Genomic DNA, 15,747 nt, shown 5'->3' with positions numbered 1-15,747 from the left:
ACGTGACATAGGAGAAATCCAGTCACTTTGAGCAGAAACCGAGCAGCTGCTGAACATTACAAAGCAAGACTACAAGCACTTTCCTTTTCCAGCGGAACCGCTCTGCCAGTAGATCTTACAGACCAAAGACTTATTTACAAGAAGTGCCGTGAAGTGATACTAAATTGTCAGGCATGGGGTTTACGACATCTACAGGCAATGCCTTTAGAAGCATTAACTATGTGCAACACAGATTTGTTCTCAGCAGAGAACCACCATGCTGGTGAGTCATGGAAAGACTTTTTAGGAGTATCTAATACACCATTCAAGTGCTCCTTGAGTGTCTCACATACAAGTCCTGGTTGTACAAGAACCTACAGGCTGACCTAGTTTCTCTCAAATCTGCCAAGAAAACAGCATCAAATAGTATAGGCTGCAAGCAAGAAACAGTATCCACCCACACCAGCATCCTACATTTTACTTCAAGTTATAATTTAATAAATTGCATTGCTTCAGTGCAAATACAAAACCCAAGCTATTTATTTGATTGATAACTTGCACGTTATCAACCCAAAAGTACCTGAGGCACCTTCAGGGAAATTTTGTTTTAGAGGTCGATATTTATCGTTTTATCTTCATTATTCACACTTTGCCGTCCACCTAAATTTTCACTTGGAATTCAACATAGAATAAAGATCTTTCAATTACTACATTCGCTTACAGATGAATGGTATGGGACAAATCGTTTATGGATTTAGAAGTATATTAAATGATAAATTCATGGCACTTCAAAAAAGTGTAGACCAGAAAAAGCAGTAGTAAGATTTAATCTACTGTTTTTAAGAAATGCATTTCTGCAGACACAAGCAATTAGTACTTGAGCAGCCTGAGAAAGCATGGATGGTTCACAGAGATTTTTCTGTACCCTGACAATCCTTCTTCAGTTTTCTGATCCATCCCAAGCTGCCCGTAATTGTATGCATGTAATTGTATGCTGCTTCCCCCCCTCCGTCTGCAGCCCAGAATAAGGCTACTTGCCTGCTTCTAAAAGGTGCAGTGAAGACCTCAGTGTTGTCCTGTCTGCCCTAACCCACTTTGAAACTTCATTTTTAAAAGAATACTAAAATACAGTTCAGGCTTCCTTCAGGCTAATGAATGCAATGCTGTATGGTGCAAGGGAATTATGAAAATATTTACGGGAGAGAAACACCAATTAAGGAAAGAAAGCTTAGTTAATATCAGACAACACAAGAAAGACGGAGATGACAACTCTAGGTCTGCTAAATATGAAGAAAAAACCCCAAAGCCCCAAACAAACAGTAAACCCAGCATTTTATTTCCAAAAAAAGAGAATAAAATACATACTGTAAAATACAGGAACATATATATAAAGAAAAATGTTTGCCCATACTTGCACTGAGTAAAACTCTCTTGAAAGCAACTTAAAAGAAGAATTTCTGGAGGTGGTAATTTAATGTAGGCAATAAATATCACGTAAGAACCAATTTATTTCCAAGGCCACAGCACAGGATCAACAAACCCAAATGATGAATACACATGTTCTGAGACAAACACATCCCAATACTGTAATAAAATCAGTATTTCTACATATTTCATCCGCAAATCTACTTTATCAAATAATTCTCCTCTTATACAGGTAAGTAAAACACAGATTTGACGATTGAATGACTGGCCAAGAGTTATACACAGTTGGGTATGTATTGTACCTGCTAGCGCAACTCCCAGCTTTGCCCTGGTCATGCACTTTGGAAAGAAAAATATCTTTTCTAAGAGTTTTGAAAGGTACACGCAAGGAAAAATTTGGTTGCTCAAATACATACCAGAAGAATATTAGCCTGGCCAAAAGAAATGTATTTAAATATTCATACTAATAACTGCAGAACAGCTTCTGCACTATTCATCCTTTTAGCCTGGGGAGCACAAAGAACAAAGCTCGACACAAAGCTAAGGGGTAGCCAAAGTGAACTAGAGACTCTTTTTTTTTTTTCCACAAATGTCCTACTTGGGAACATCATCCACCTCATAGCTCCCAAAGGGACTGTAAGAACACCTGTACTTGCCTTTCCATCTCTCTGGCCTATCAGCCAGAAAAAATTATGTTTCATCTACATGTTGCCACCTTGCTAACAGTCTAATTACAATGACTTAAGAAGTTTTTTTTATTATTAAGTAGGATCGCACTTGAACTACTCAAACCACACTGGTTTGATCCCTCCTACAGTGATTAGTGAATTGTATTTTCAGTGAGAAGGCAGCACAGGGACTAGTAACTTCACAAAAGTGTATCTGGTCGACACTGACGCCTGTTTCTGTGTGCGTGGAAAAAAAATACTTGCTCTGATGAGGTTTGTACTCCCCAGGTCCCTTGAACTGGCTATTCAAACGTCAACAATTTGAGTATTAGTATGTATATAAAAAAGAACTTCATACTTATCTCAGTGGAAAAAAAAAAGTCTATCGTGACTCAAACAGACTTTGTTGCAGGGAAGAATACAGACAGTTCAGGGGAAAGTATCTATGCCAAGGAAAGCCTTGTCTCAAAGAAAGAGAAAATGTACTTTAGTTCTACTTGAGAAACATATAGATCAGAGAGAGGAAGAGACTATATTGAAAAACTCCCATTCCTTTCTTGCCACTCAGTCTTCTAGAAAAGGTAATCTCAAGGTGATGCTAGAGAAAGACCAGATTTTTACTTAAATGAGAACACAGCACTGAAAAATAAGTTGTGATGCTTACAGACACAGACGGATACTTAATTAGACATTGCTCCGAAATGTCATTCTCCTTTTTCTGATGCACAGATACTGCACTGATGATTTTAAAAGGCAATTCTGTAAAAACTTCTGTGCTAGATTTTTCCAACAGAAATTTTATTTTCCAGCCACACGTAGAACACACCAGTATGCAGAAGCCATTAAATATCTAACTGTACCTTTACCTGGGAAATACGGTCAAATCGTGGACCCATTTGTAAAGGCACATAATTAGTACACTATGAAACCTGCACTTTTGTGAAGAAATCCAGAAGGATTTTGAAGGTCAGATTAGCATAGACAGCCCAGCCAGACTAACAGTTTGCTGCTACTAACAGGGACGGGTTTTACCCCCTACTCTTTTACCACCTAATCATGACTGGGCAGTCATATTCCCTCCTTTGCACCAGACCTGGCTCATCCTTTCTTGGGTAGATTCACTTCACTAAGCTAGCAGAAAACAAAACCAGAAAGTAAGTGAAATTTTCTGCCAGAGCTGGCAGGAAGGAGGGACAGGAGAGCAAGCACAAACCATCCCTTCAGAAAAAAACAAATCTGATTAAAAACTACCTGCTGTTTGGTTTCATCACACCTTGAACTCACAGGTTACAACTAGACACAGGAGAGGGTACTGAGTGTTTCTTTCACAGCACTGTTTGCTCTGAGAAGAGATTTTTGAAGATAAAAAACTATTAAAAAGCAAAAAATTAAATCCAAACAGAGGTGTTAGTAGCTTCCTAAAGAACAACTATTATGGAATGTATGCTATTAAGTAAGATATACTACTGCACAAAGAGTTACGTCAAAGCTGGCATGCATGCCCTTTATCAGTAACTGGCCACTCATACATCCTTCATAATATTTTGGTTTGGTTGGGTCTCAGTAAATGTCCTTCTTTATAATTGTATATCCTGCAATGTCAGAAGGAAATGAGTTTCACCCCAACAAATGACAAGGCCTGAAATACTTAATAAACACCATGACACCCTAACCTTAATTGTACGTTGTCATTTTAGGTGTCATTGAACTGATTAATGATAAAGAATGCCTAGCTTATATGAAGCAAACCAGCTCTTTTTCTCAGCAGCTGTGGATATGACAGATTCTTACTTCAGAAGTACTAAGGTTTTCATAGCAGCTTGCTGTTAAAAGTCACTTTGGTTTATTACTGACAATTCCTCTTACTCAGAGTCCAGCAGACCACTTCTTTTCCCTGCTTACAACCGCATCACTTTCTTATGCCAGTTCTAGCAATTGTTTAAATGAGAAAAACTGTCTAGTAGAACATTGTCTTTTAATGCCATTTTAGTTAGCACTGAAAGAAAACAGTCTGAACAACCTACTTCCTCGCGCCACTAGCCATTCATTCACAAGCTGTAATTTAAAAAAAGAGAAACTGTACCTACATTTTTGCAGAAAATAACATCAAGTACATTCTTTAAGCTTTTGTGACTACATAAACGAAAAGTTAAACTGCACTGCTGCATAGGAGTTACTTGTTCAGAATACATAGCTAACTACAGAGATCCTTCTGGCGCATCTACTACCTTACAGCTCCTGTGTCACAGAAGTCAGTATTTTCATCTAATCTGAATATGTTTTCATATTTATACAGAACTAAAGACTACAGTGGCTCATACTTACACAAACAATTATTTCCATCACCAGTGGATTCCATTATCTTACATTTACCCAACATAACTGAGCATAGACGGAATAAATCGGAGGTGTGAGAGAAGTAATGACAAATGTATACAAGTGAGGCTAATAAAATTATGTAAAACAACTGACTTTAAAAATGTAAACACTCAGGCAAGCTCATCAAGAACTCCGAATCAAACACTTGATAGACTATGTGTCTAAGAATGGTGGGTTGGGAAAGGACAGAAGCAGCACATGACCTGGGTACTGAAGAGTTGACCGTAACGCACAAGTCCACTTCATAATACAGGAGAAACCTTTGGCAAAGACCAAAGTTATGTCCTCTTCTGACCGAGAGCCACATAACTCTGAAGATGTGAAGTGCTAATGACCCTGGCCACTTCCGAAGCTTCACCAAAAACCTTTGTAGGTGTATCTGTGTGTTGGTCATACTTTTTTTCTACTCAAATCGCCTTTCTTTCTGTTAAAAGCCAAGACGCTTAATTCAGCAAACTCACCGGTGACATTCTAGTACGAATAACACATATGGATATGCCCAACAACAAAATGTCTACGTAACTAAAAACTAATCAAGCCAAATAATTAGACCTCTATCAGAAAAGACTAATCTGCACCCAAACGTAGAAGTACCAATGCTTTCTGGACTTCCCAGCTGCTGTCTTTTGGACTTGTTCATCTCCTCCCCAAGATACCACACATTCTTTTTTATTTTCTTGTGCCACACATACCCATGCACTTTAAAAGAACAGAAGTGTGACCAGCACTCAATTTAACTCAAGAAAGTTGACTCAGCTCTGTGTGGATGTGGGTGCATGATGCTCTAGAGCAGATTTTTCATAACACTAAGCCACCCCCACACGGATACTGTGTAATTTATATAGTGTTCCTTTGAAAATGCTGCCCTAAAGCTGACTCACAGGCATACAATTCTACCTAAGGCACATTTCTGGGAGTGGAGCTGGCTCTTTATCAGATGATTCATAAATCAGGCCTGGTAGCAATCCTAAAGAATAGGACTCTTCACAACCAACACGGTAAGAGAATTGGGGAGCGAAACAAAAGAAGAAAGGATTAAACTAATGCTGTGTTTCAACTGGTTTTGCATAAACAAACGAAGGTTAAAAATAGGCTGCTCCTACTGAGCGCTCAACAGGCTGCATATACAAATTATCCAAGACTGAATAAAAATTACAAGTATGTGTGTTAAAACAAAGGTTTGTGGAGCATCCTTTGCAACCTCGAAAAGCAACATTTTTCATCGTAAATAAGAAGCAAGACTTTACATTTAAATACAGGTTTTGGCATTGTAATGCTTAATGCACACATTCTGCCTCTTTCAAATGAAAGGTAACTACCAGCTACGGGTTAGTTCAAAAGCCTGCACACAGGCTTCCAGAAACATTCACCAGCTGCACTGGAATCCCACAAAAAAAAAAAAAAAAATCACAGTCCTTGTAAAAATAAATTCATTAGCATACAGATAAAGGCACACAGGGTTGGCTGCACTTAGCCTTCTAAAAATCTCATTTCTTTCTCATAGCGAAACCATTTTTCTCAAGTGTGCAGCAATTTAAAGCCTACAATGCTCTCTACTCAAAAAATTAGAGGGGGCATATTTTTTTTACTATCTGTTCCTAAAAATTTAAGCGACTTGCTCTTAGATTTTTCATTATTCTTTCAACAAAACTAGTGGCAGAAATCAATGCTAGGACAGTCATGCTTCATTTCTTTTTCTCCCTGCCATATATTAGCTTGCAGAAGATCACCCTACTGAGGACAGTCATATGGATGTACCATCTTTTTCTAAGATTTTAACAGATTTTCCCACTTTACCTATCCATTTCTGTTACTCAAAGGAAATGTATTCTGTGCTTCCTCTGCTGGTTCATGCCATTCTATATAAACAGACCTCTTCTTCTCAAGAAATGTTGGTCTATTGTTCTATCATGGTCAATCAAGTAATGCTCACAGAAAAGCCACATTTTAAACTGCTTGAGCATAACAGTAACAAATTAATCCTGATTTTCAGAGCATAGATTTTCTTTCCATTAAGAACAGTAATCTGAAATATCCTGAAAGTAATCAAACATTGCATTATTCACTAATAGCTCCAACTGGCAGATCAGGCAACTGCAATGTAACTTCAAAGTAGTAAAGTCATCTCAGCATTGCAGTATTCATTCGAGAAGGGCTTGTGCTGTCTCCCACAAAAATCAAAGCCAGTCCAGCACGGACAGGCACAAATGTACCTTGCTATTGCTGTTATTCGGAAATCTTGAAGCAGCAATGAGTGCCATGGGACACAGGCTGCAGTTCCAGGAATGCTTAAGTCCATCCTGTAGTCCACTGCCACTGTAAAGAGGCAGAACTGCCTACCTGCTGGGCCAGTTAGCACCCATCAAGTTCTTCTGTAATTCAACTTCCCAGAGGAAAGCTGTGCACCTTATCATCGGGCTAGCTGGCTGAACGAGATCAGAGTCAGGGTCCAGAAGGACAGCAAGGCGAGCACCTTACACAACAGACAGCAGCGATAGGCCTGGAGCAAGGGAGAGCATTGGACAACTCACCTGATCTTGCAAAACCCCACTCCAAAATTGCACAACCCCTTGACATCAGGAGGAGAGATACTCTCAGCAGATAAGAGAGCTGTTTTGTCAAGTTCTGTGTAACGTTCCTTTCCAGTAACAGTGCTGCCTACCTAACCGACGCTACAACCACCCGGGTTGTCTTGCGGGTACTTCCGCAGCTCACGCAGCGACTCGCCAGCATCTCCCCATCTCTTACAGCTATCTAAGAGCTCAAGTCACTGCACCAGAAGCGGTATGGATCTATGACAGTCATTTAACAAAGATGAGTTAAGAGATAACAAGTGACTCTACAGTTTGTAAGTATTTTATGATTAGACCTTTTTACACATTTTTGCCACAGAAAATAAACAAAACCAACCCTCGGGTATTTTAAAGCTTCAAATACTTTAATTCAACACCAGTGCTGTGTCTTTGCTTTAAGCCTGTATCTTCCTGGCATAGGGCAGTAACATACCTGTTTCATGGTCTGGCCATCTGAAGAAGAGAGATCAGGTGACATGCCCAAATTCTACAGAAAGGCTGGAAAGGAGCTCTAAGCCAACCAAACCGTGACCTCAAGTCATTTTCTCATCCACAAGCCACTAATACTATTCATTTGTTTCTTTAATTATTAAGCTAGTAGTATAAAATCTAAATATTGCAACATGAATTTGCAGTAGGTACACGACTGAAAAATAAATGGTATCAATACACTAAAGGCGAAGTCATGTTGCATCCAAATTATGAAAATTTTAGCAAAAGTAAGATACTAACTGCTGTTGGGCTGCTCTTGACACCAAATCCTTGATTGTTTTTTGACCAGTTGTCATGGTTTAACCCCAGCTGGCAACTAAGCACCACACAGCCGCTCACTCACTCCTCCCTGGTGGGATGGGGGAGAGAATCAGAAAAGTAAAAGTGAGAAAACTTGTGGGTTGAGATAAAGACAGTTTAATAGGGAAAGCAAAAGCCGCGCATGCAAGCAAAGCAAAACAAGGAATTCATTCACCACTTCCCATCGGCAGGCAGGTGTTCAGCCACCTCCAGGAAAGCAGGGCTCCATCATGCATAATGGTTACTCGGGAAGACAAATGCCATCACTCCAAACGTGCCCCCCTTCCTTCTTCTTCCCCCAGCTTTATACACTGAGCATGACATCATATGGTATGGAATATCCTTGTGGTCAGTTGGGGTCAGCTGTCCCAGCTGTGTCCCCTCCCAGCTTCTTGTGCAGCCCCAGCCTCCTGGCTGGTGGGGTGGGGTGAGAAGCAGAAGAGACCTTGACTCTGTGTAAGCACTGCTCAGCAGTAACTAAAACATCCCTGAATTACCAACACTGTTTTCAGCACAAATCCAAAACATAGCCCCATACCAGCTACTATGAAGAAAATTAACTCTATCCCAGCCAATACCAGGACACCAGTAATAAGAGGTGCCAATTAATTTCAGCATCCACCAGATCACTAACAATCGATACCGTAGCCTTTACATGTCCAAGTGCGCCTAAAGAAGAAAGCACTCATGACACTGGTTTGTCGTGACCTAATTAGGACTCAGTAAGCACCAAGTATAGCATCACTGGAAACAACCCGCTACCTTCTCACCAAGAAAGCTCACCCATGCCACTGAACCATACGCAAGAGCGCAGCTAACTCAAGATAGCTAACCTTTGAGTCTATATCTTTACAAATCCTAACACTCTCCTCCTTAGTTGAGCTTTGTAAGAAACTAATGCAACAAAAAAGTTAAATTCTTGTAGGACACCGCAGCCACAGACAAACATCTGTGGACACTGGCAGAATTAGAGGGACTGTGGCATGGTCTGTTATGGAAGGAGAATGAAGCCCGGTAAAGAAAAAGGACAGCGCAAGAGAGGGTTAATTTAGAATAAGCTTTTGACAATCAGATGAAAAAATAGTATGAAGTAAACACAGGTTGGTTCTACAAATGAACAAAAGCTACTTTGGGTATTTCAAAAAACAGAACTGACTGGGTCAAAAGCCAGTTACATGTACGTTATGAATAACGCCTCTAACACGGGTTTTACTATCAGATACTTCCTACAGTATTTACACCCAGTTGGCAGAGGTGAAGAAATTTGACCTCTACTTTGAGAGGATAACAGACAGACCAGGAAACAGACATTTCTTTCCCATAACATACAGACAACTTTGCATATATTTGACTACAGAAATTAAGTAACAGCATGTAAGAGGATACCAAGTTACCAGCTATAAAAACAGCAAAAGAAAATTAAAAGGCAGTTTTCATCAGTACCATGCAAGTACTGACAGGAGGGGGAAAAAAAAAAAAAACCCAACCACCCACAAAAAAAACTTACTTACCCTTAAATAAAAGCACCATTTACCCCAAAACGATTTGTTGCATTATTGTTCTTGATTTAGGAAAAAGAGGCTCAGCTGGCAGAGCTTTCTTAAGAATAAAACTAATGGTTAGCAACAGGAGACGTAAACAATATATACAACTTCTCCAGCAAAAGAGGAGATAGAAGAAAAAAAGAGCACCAAGTCTGGAGTATCAATTCAACCCCATTCTGTTCACTCAACAGTCTTATTACTGCTGTAGCTTGATGAGTTCCATACAGACAAACAGTGAAATCCACTACAGGTGTTAAAAAGTAGAAAAAACATTTTGATCTTGTAAAACAAAAAAGGGAAAACAAGTGTCTGTTATCAAACCAACTTTAAATTGAAGTGAGCCCTCAATAATTAGCTAACTCTGGCAAGATACTCACTAAATGTCCCTAGCTTAGTTTTATGGTATTCAACAATTTCTGGATTTTCTTTATTACAGTGAGCGGATCCAAAGCCTGTGAATTGCCTTTAAGATGACTTATTAATATCAGTAACTGGAATAATGGAAAATAAAACTTTACCTTAAAGGCTTTTTAAAAACAATACTCTAAGAAATGGTTTTTTTCAATAACTCCTCACAGATTCTGCGTAGTGCTGATCAAAAGGTATTACCAGGTCTGGAGGAACCATAGCAATTGACAACTCAAGTTGTATTTATCAGTAATTCAGCTCATGGGCACTGCTACCCAAAAGCCCAAAAGCCACAATGACAACTTCATTTCCAAAAGACATCTTATTAAACACGATGAGGCCTCAGGCCACCAGCATTTCACCCAGCTTACTTCATTAGGAGACAGCCTCTAAACCCCCCTTATTTTACATTGCATTTCCAACCATAAGCACATGGAATTAGTAGACAGCTTCCTGACCTACTCTTTACCAACCTTTTTCCCCAAAATTTTTCTTTCGCCAGATTACTTAGAACTGTCTCTCTAACAAGAGCTGGCATTCCTGCAGAGCAAGAACTGGGAGAGTGAGCTGAGGAGTCAGGAGATTACCAGCTGATGAGAAAGCCACAGTACAAGAGAACAGTACTGTCTTAACCTTACCTGGCTATCATGTTAAGTTGCTTCTTTTTACTTCAGAAAGTTTGACAATACTATTGGAGCATACAGCACCAACCTCAAACTGGTATCATGGAAATGTAATATTCCCAATGAAAAACAAATTACTGAAATGGTAATAACTGCATCATCACACAGACAACTGGTATTATAAAGTCTGGCTCTTAGTTATTCCCAGCTCTGCTACTGTGAGTCACTTGGTCTCTACCCATTTTGGATGAATAGAAGTGAAATCTGCCTTCTCTAAAATAAGTCTTGAAAGACTAATGACCAAGCACCATGAAACAAGACATTACAGCAGAAACATAGCAAGAAGAACACTTACCCAATCATGGTCTGGCTCTTCCTACTCATTTCCAGGAAATTTTGAAGAATCAAAGCAGAAAAGCATTGTGCAGGACACTGCAGAAGTCTCACTATAAAGTCAAATCCATGTTCCACATATATTGAAACAAAAATGCTGGCTTGAAAGAGTCTTAAATACTTGCATTTAATTGAAAAGGGACCACCTGTTCTGCTTATGATTAAAGAGCTGTCAGATTGAGTCCTAACAGCTTTTAAGCTGTCTTCTTGGAGACCAAATATCACAAGGCATGATATGGCTGAAGCCTGTACACTATTCTGCTACTTAAATCAATTTCTGAGCATTCAAGAGACAGACTACGTGGTCAAATTGATATAAAACCCTAAACACCTTCTTAAATAAAAAGGAACATTAGGTTGGATCATTCCGAATCTAAAGCTGACTCACCACACGACCACGGGCATGTTACTTGACCTCCCTGTGCATTCAGTAATGCATCTGCAACGGTGTAATAGCAACACCTCAGTGACTGAGCCGCATCTCATTTTCAGTCCTGAATGAGTAATCAATATGTACCCGAACTGCAGAAAATAAGTCATATCCGTGAAGAAGTTGCTATACTGTACAAGCTCTATTCAGGCTGATCAGACATGCAAAGGGAGAACACTAACAAGTGGGAATGGGTAACCACAAATTTAAATTCTAACCCTCAGCAGTAACACTGAATAAGTGACAAGGTATCAGTCACTCCAGTCTAGCTCAGAGATGTACTCTGTTATGAGAAAGCAACTGCAGAGGCTAATATTCACACTATATGCACATTTTCATTTACAGTCTCTTTCATCCAGTTTGCTTTTTGCTCAGAATTGCACATTTGTAGAAGTTACATTCTAGACCTCAAGTCACAGACTCAGAACTGCATTATGCGTTAAAAACCTGGAACAAAGATGCGACAGAAAGACAACACAAATCACCACGAAAATCATACTAAGTTCCCTGCAACAATATTTGCTGCTGCAGATTCCGCTGTCATAACAGTTCAGCTGCTCCCGAGTTACAGTGCTAAAGTTAAAAGGCACGAGTGTCGGTTCTCTGCTGAACTTCGATTCACGTACTGGAAAACCGAGACAAAAGTGGTTTCCTTGCCACGTAAGCCTGAGGTTATCTCGGAGCTGTAATTGCACAGCGACATGCACTGTACCACATAACTTTATCCCAGAGCTCTTTCCCAGCACTACGCCTGTCCCCCTCTCCCACTGCTGCTTCATTTTTGGTTCCTCATTGCTACCGATAACGTTCAAGCCAGCAGAGATTTTCAAGTTTTAGTACTACTTTTCCAGAGTGCTTGTTCCGAGGTGCGAGTTATACACTTGCAACTACGGTATTTAAATCTTTCACTCTGATCTAGTAAATGTGTTATTAAATCTGTTGCTCAGTTTCTGTCAATGTTTACAGTTTTTTAAGTCATTTAGTTGACTGCAGATAAAAACACAGAAGCTGAGATTGACCATAGACCCAATTCTGTCAAAAAGTACCATCAACACACTAACTTTGAAATGTTACAGAAAATTAAATACAGGTTGCTTGAAACTATTTACTCATTTGAAAAGTTTCCAAAGCTCTAACATATCTAGCGGTGACATTTCGGTCAGAGTGTAATCAGACAGTTGCAAATGCTCAGTCTGCAGCCGCTTTCACAGTGTGGTACATGGAGACTCCCATCTCATTAACAGATGTTTAAGTGAGATGTTGATATACAGGTGGGTCATGGATGGGCATACATCCTCGGTGGAGCACGGAGCTGACGTGATAATATACAAAAGAGAGTGAAGAAAGCGAACAAAATCAAGGCAAGGCAAAGTAGCCTGCATTTTAAAAGTAAATACACCACAAGGAGATGGGGGGGTCAGGACAACCAAGGCAATTATTTCGTGTTGCTCCGATCAAGTTACACCAACTTATCTCCCTAATGCTTAGTGTTCAAAGCCCCTCATGATTCTCTATATTTACTCTTTGTTCATCCAATCTTATCTTACCTCATTAATCCTCACCTCCTCCACACTGTCAGCTGCCAGCGTGATCTGCCCATTTGTCAAACGCACACAAATATCCTTCCTACCTCTCTTTTATCAGTTAGAGCAGTGCTTGGTTTGTGTGTGTTGTGACCACTCCGTATCGACCGTTCTCAACTGCCTTGTGGTTGGCTTCAGGTTCCTTCCCTTTTCCCCTCCCTCCGTAGTACCCAGTTTAATGTATCCACTCATTTCCCAACTTGTTTGTGCACTTCAATTTCTACCAAGCAGGCAGCCTTCGTGCACTTATCGAGCGCAAAGCATCGATGGCCAGGCTGTACTGCAATACACATCATACGCTTGAATGTGTAAGACCACAGCCCTTTCCTCTTCCTGATTTCTCAGGAATTTCTCATCGCACCTCTTCATGATGCCAACTAGCAATTATGCTGAAGAGCAAACAGAAATAGTCGACACATTATAATTAAAAATTCAAGTGTTTAAAAATGAGTCAGAACTGTTATCCTCATACTTGAGCATAAATACCAGCTGCCCAAACTCACGTACTACCTTCCATCACCCCCACTGTCGTCCCTCCTCCTAATCCCCTAGACAAAACACCAGTGTTAACTGGTATACCAGAACCACAGAAAGCAGTATTTTATTACGTTTTAGTAGCCACATAACCACTCCCTTTGGAGCTTCTTTTGCCAGTACCGGACTGCTCTAGATCACTAGACGTGACTAATACGCAGAAAACGATGCTTAAAAATGACTGCTGTCGGACAGCCGAGTTCTCTGTACTTCATCTCATTGCTTTTGTATCATACACGTACATGGGGGGATGTTTGGGTTTAGCAAACACATGACAAGCAACTTACTGTTCTCCTTAGAGCTTGTTACAAACCTATTCGCTCTGCAAAGGCAATGTTTCCCTCCTCCAGGGCAACAGGGGAAGCTGCACTGTTGTGACTGCCTGACTTTCAGCTCTTATATCACAGAAACAGCAATTACAGGCGTTAACTAGGGCAGGAGAACCACAAGATGAAGACCTCAAAAGAGCACCATACCCAGTTTCCACCTCAAGGTCAAACATTAAGTTTTTTAATAGACTTAAGCAATGTAAGATACTTTAAAAGAAACATTTTAAATTTAACATTTGTTTGCTGTTCTAAGGGGAGAGCTATTACTGTTTGTACTTAAAATTTTAGCTTGAAAACTGGAAATAGGCTAGCACTTGCCTATAAGTGAAACTATTATTTGGTCTTATGCTTGACAAGTACCAGGGAAGACTTAAAACCAAATGAAATCTTGGGGGTGGGGGCGGGATTTAAGAGAAATTTTACATTTTTCAAGAGATGCTCAAGGGTTCAAAGATTTACTACTCATTCATTTTTAAAAGCTAGAATTACTTGCCAGTGAAAAAACCCCAATACCAAACAGAACTGACTTATGCCACAGCATCTTTGCACACAGGTTTTGTCCGCCTTTGAAATGCTGTTAGGTACTTTGTGCTGGTTTAAAGTATGTAACTAGTTACAACCAAGACCTTGTTTAACTAAGTTATTGCAGTTACGGTTTCAGAAAGGTACCTACAAACTTTAATACAAGTAGCCTTGTTCCACTATTAACAAACTAAACCATAAATACAATTAGATGTTAATTCACGAAGGGGGAAGTTCTCCCTACCAGCTACACAATGTAAACCTAAAAGAAAACCCCCAGTCTTTCAAAAAGTGGCCTTTTAAGTAATTGTCCGATAATCTCACTGCAAAGAAAGTTACAATAGGGGAACTGGGGAAATAGTTAAAGTATTACAAGTCTGCTCAGACTGCCTTTTTCAAAAGAACAAGTAGCACAGTTAAATTTTATATTCTCCTCAGATGGCTGTGTCGCTGAAAGCCACATCTGCAACCCATTAGATGTTAGGAGCTCAAGGGGAACTCAGGCTAGATAAGCAACGAGCAACTTGAACTTTTTTTCCACATAAAATATATATATTCCCACACCATCCAAGGTAAACACAGAGGCAAAAAAAACCCCCAGAGAACCGTAACACTAGAGCAACTGCACGCCTTGTTTTCCAAAGGGTTTTTCTCCAAACAGCCAGTACGATCCCACAACACATTACAGAAGTCCTAGGACACACGAAGCAGCCAGAAGTTGCTTCCAAGGAGCTGTGGCAAGGCTTTCATCCGCTGACTCCGGGCAAGGTTAGGACAAAAAAAAACGGCGGCTAGGCTGGACTCCTGCGTTCCAGGCACCGTGTGTCGGGCCGTGATGGAGGTCACCCCTTACCCAGGCGGTCAGCGCTAAAAGCCACCCACCGGGCACCCACGTTTTCCTGAAACCCCTCAGCCGGCGCAGGCAGGGCCTCCTCCCCAGCCCTAGTGGGACCAGGCCCCCGAGCCGCCGCGCGGCCGTACCCGCCCGCTCCGGGGCACCGCCGGGCCGCCCGCTCCCGCCACCACCGACCCCGGGGGAAGAGGGGCCAAGGCCAGTACCCGCCCCCACCGCCGCGGCCCGCCGCCTCCCGCCCGCGCGCAGCCAAGCTAACGGCAACGGTTCCACCGACCGCCCGGCGCCCCACCGCCTGCGGCGAGGCGGCGCGGCCCGGCCCGGCCCCACCGGAGCGCGCAACGGGCGAGCCCCGGCCCCGCCGGCCTCACTCACCTGGACGACGCAGGGCCCCTCCTGGCCTCCCCCCCGGGGGGCAGCAGCTGGGACATGGGCGGCCGGGAGGAGCCGGGTCTCAGCCGCGCCGCCACCGCCGCCGCCCCCCCCCCGCGCCCCCGACGCCAGAGAGAATGTCACCGGAGGCCGCGGGGCTCCGCTGCTCGGCGTCACTTCCTCCCTCCGCCGCCGCCGGAGCAGCCGAGAGCCGCGCAGAGCGGCCGCCGCCCGCCAGCGCCACCGCGCGGCGCAGGGGCGGGGGGAGAGGAGAGGGAGGGGGCGGGGCCTCCGGCCCCGCCCCCTCCCTCTCCTCTCCCCCGCCCCTGCGCCGCGCTGA

General features: G+C 41.9%; 1 protein-coding gene across 1 annotated transcript in view; it reads right to left on the bottom strand.

Annotated features, from left to right (window-relative positions):
* Positions 1-15,508, bottom strand: part of ARK2N (arkadia (RNF111) N-terminal like PKA signaling regulator 2N) — a 45,240-nt gene extending 29,732 nt beyond the window's left edge. Inside the window, exon 1 of the mRNA XM_050913211.1 lies at positions 15,411-15,508. The gene's annotated coding sequence lies outside the window, so the exon portion shown is untranslated. The remainder of the gene's footprint in view (positions 1-15,410) is intronic.
* Between the last annotated feature and the right edge of the window lie 239 nt (positions 15,509-15,747).

Source organism: Gymnogyps californianus, chromosome Z, assembly GCF_018139145.2.
Source record: "Gymnogyps californianus isolate 813 chromosome Z, ASM1813914v2, whole genome shotgun sequence".
NCBI classification, from domain to species: domain Eukaryota; kingdom Metazoa; phylum Chordata; class Aves; order Accipitriformes; family Cathartidae; genus Gymnogyps; species Gymnogyps californianus.
This window is presented reverse-complemented; position numbering and strand designations above follow the sequence as displayed.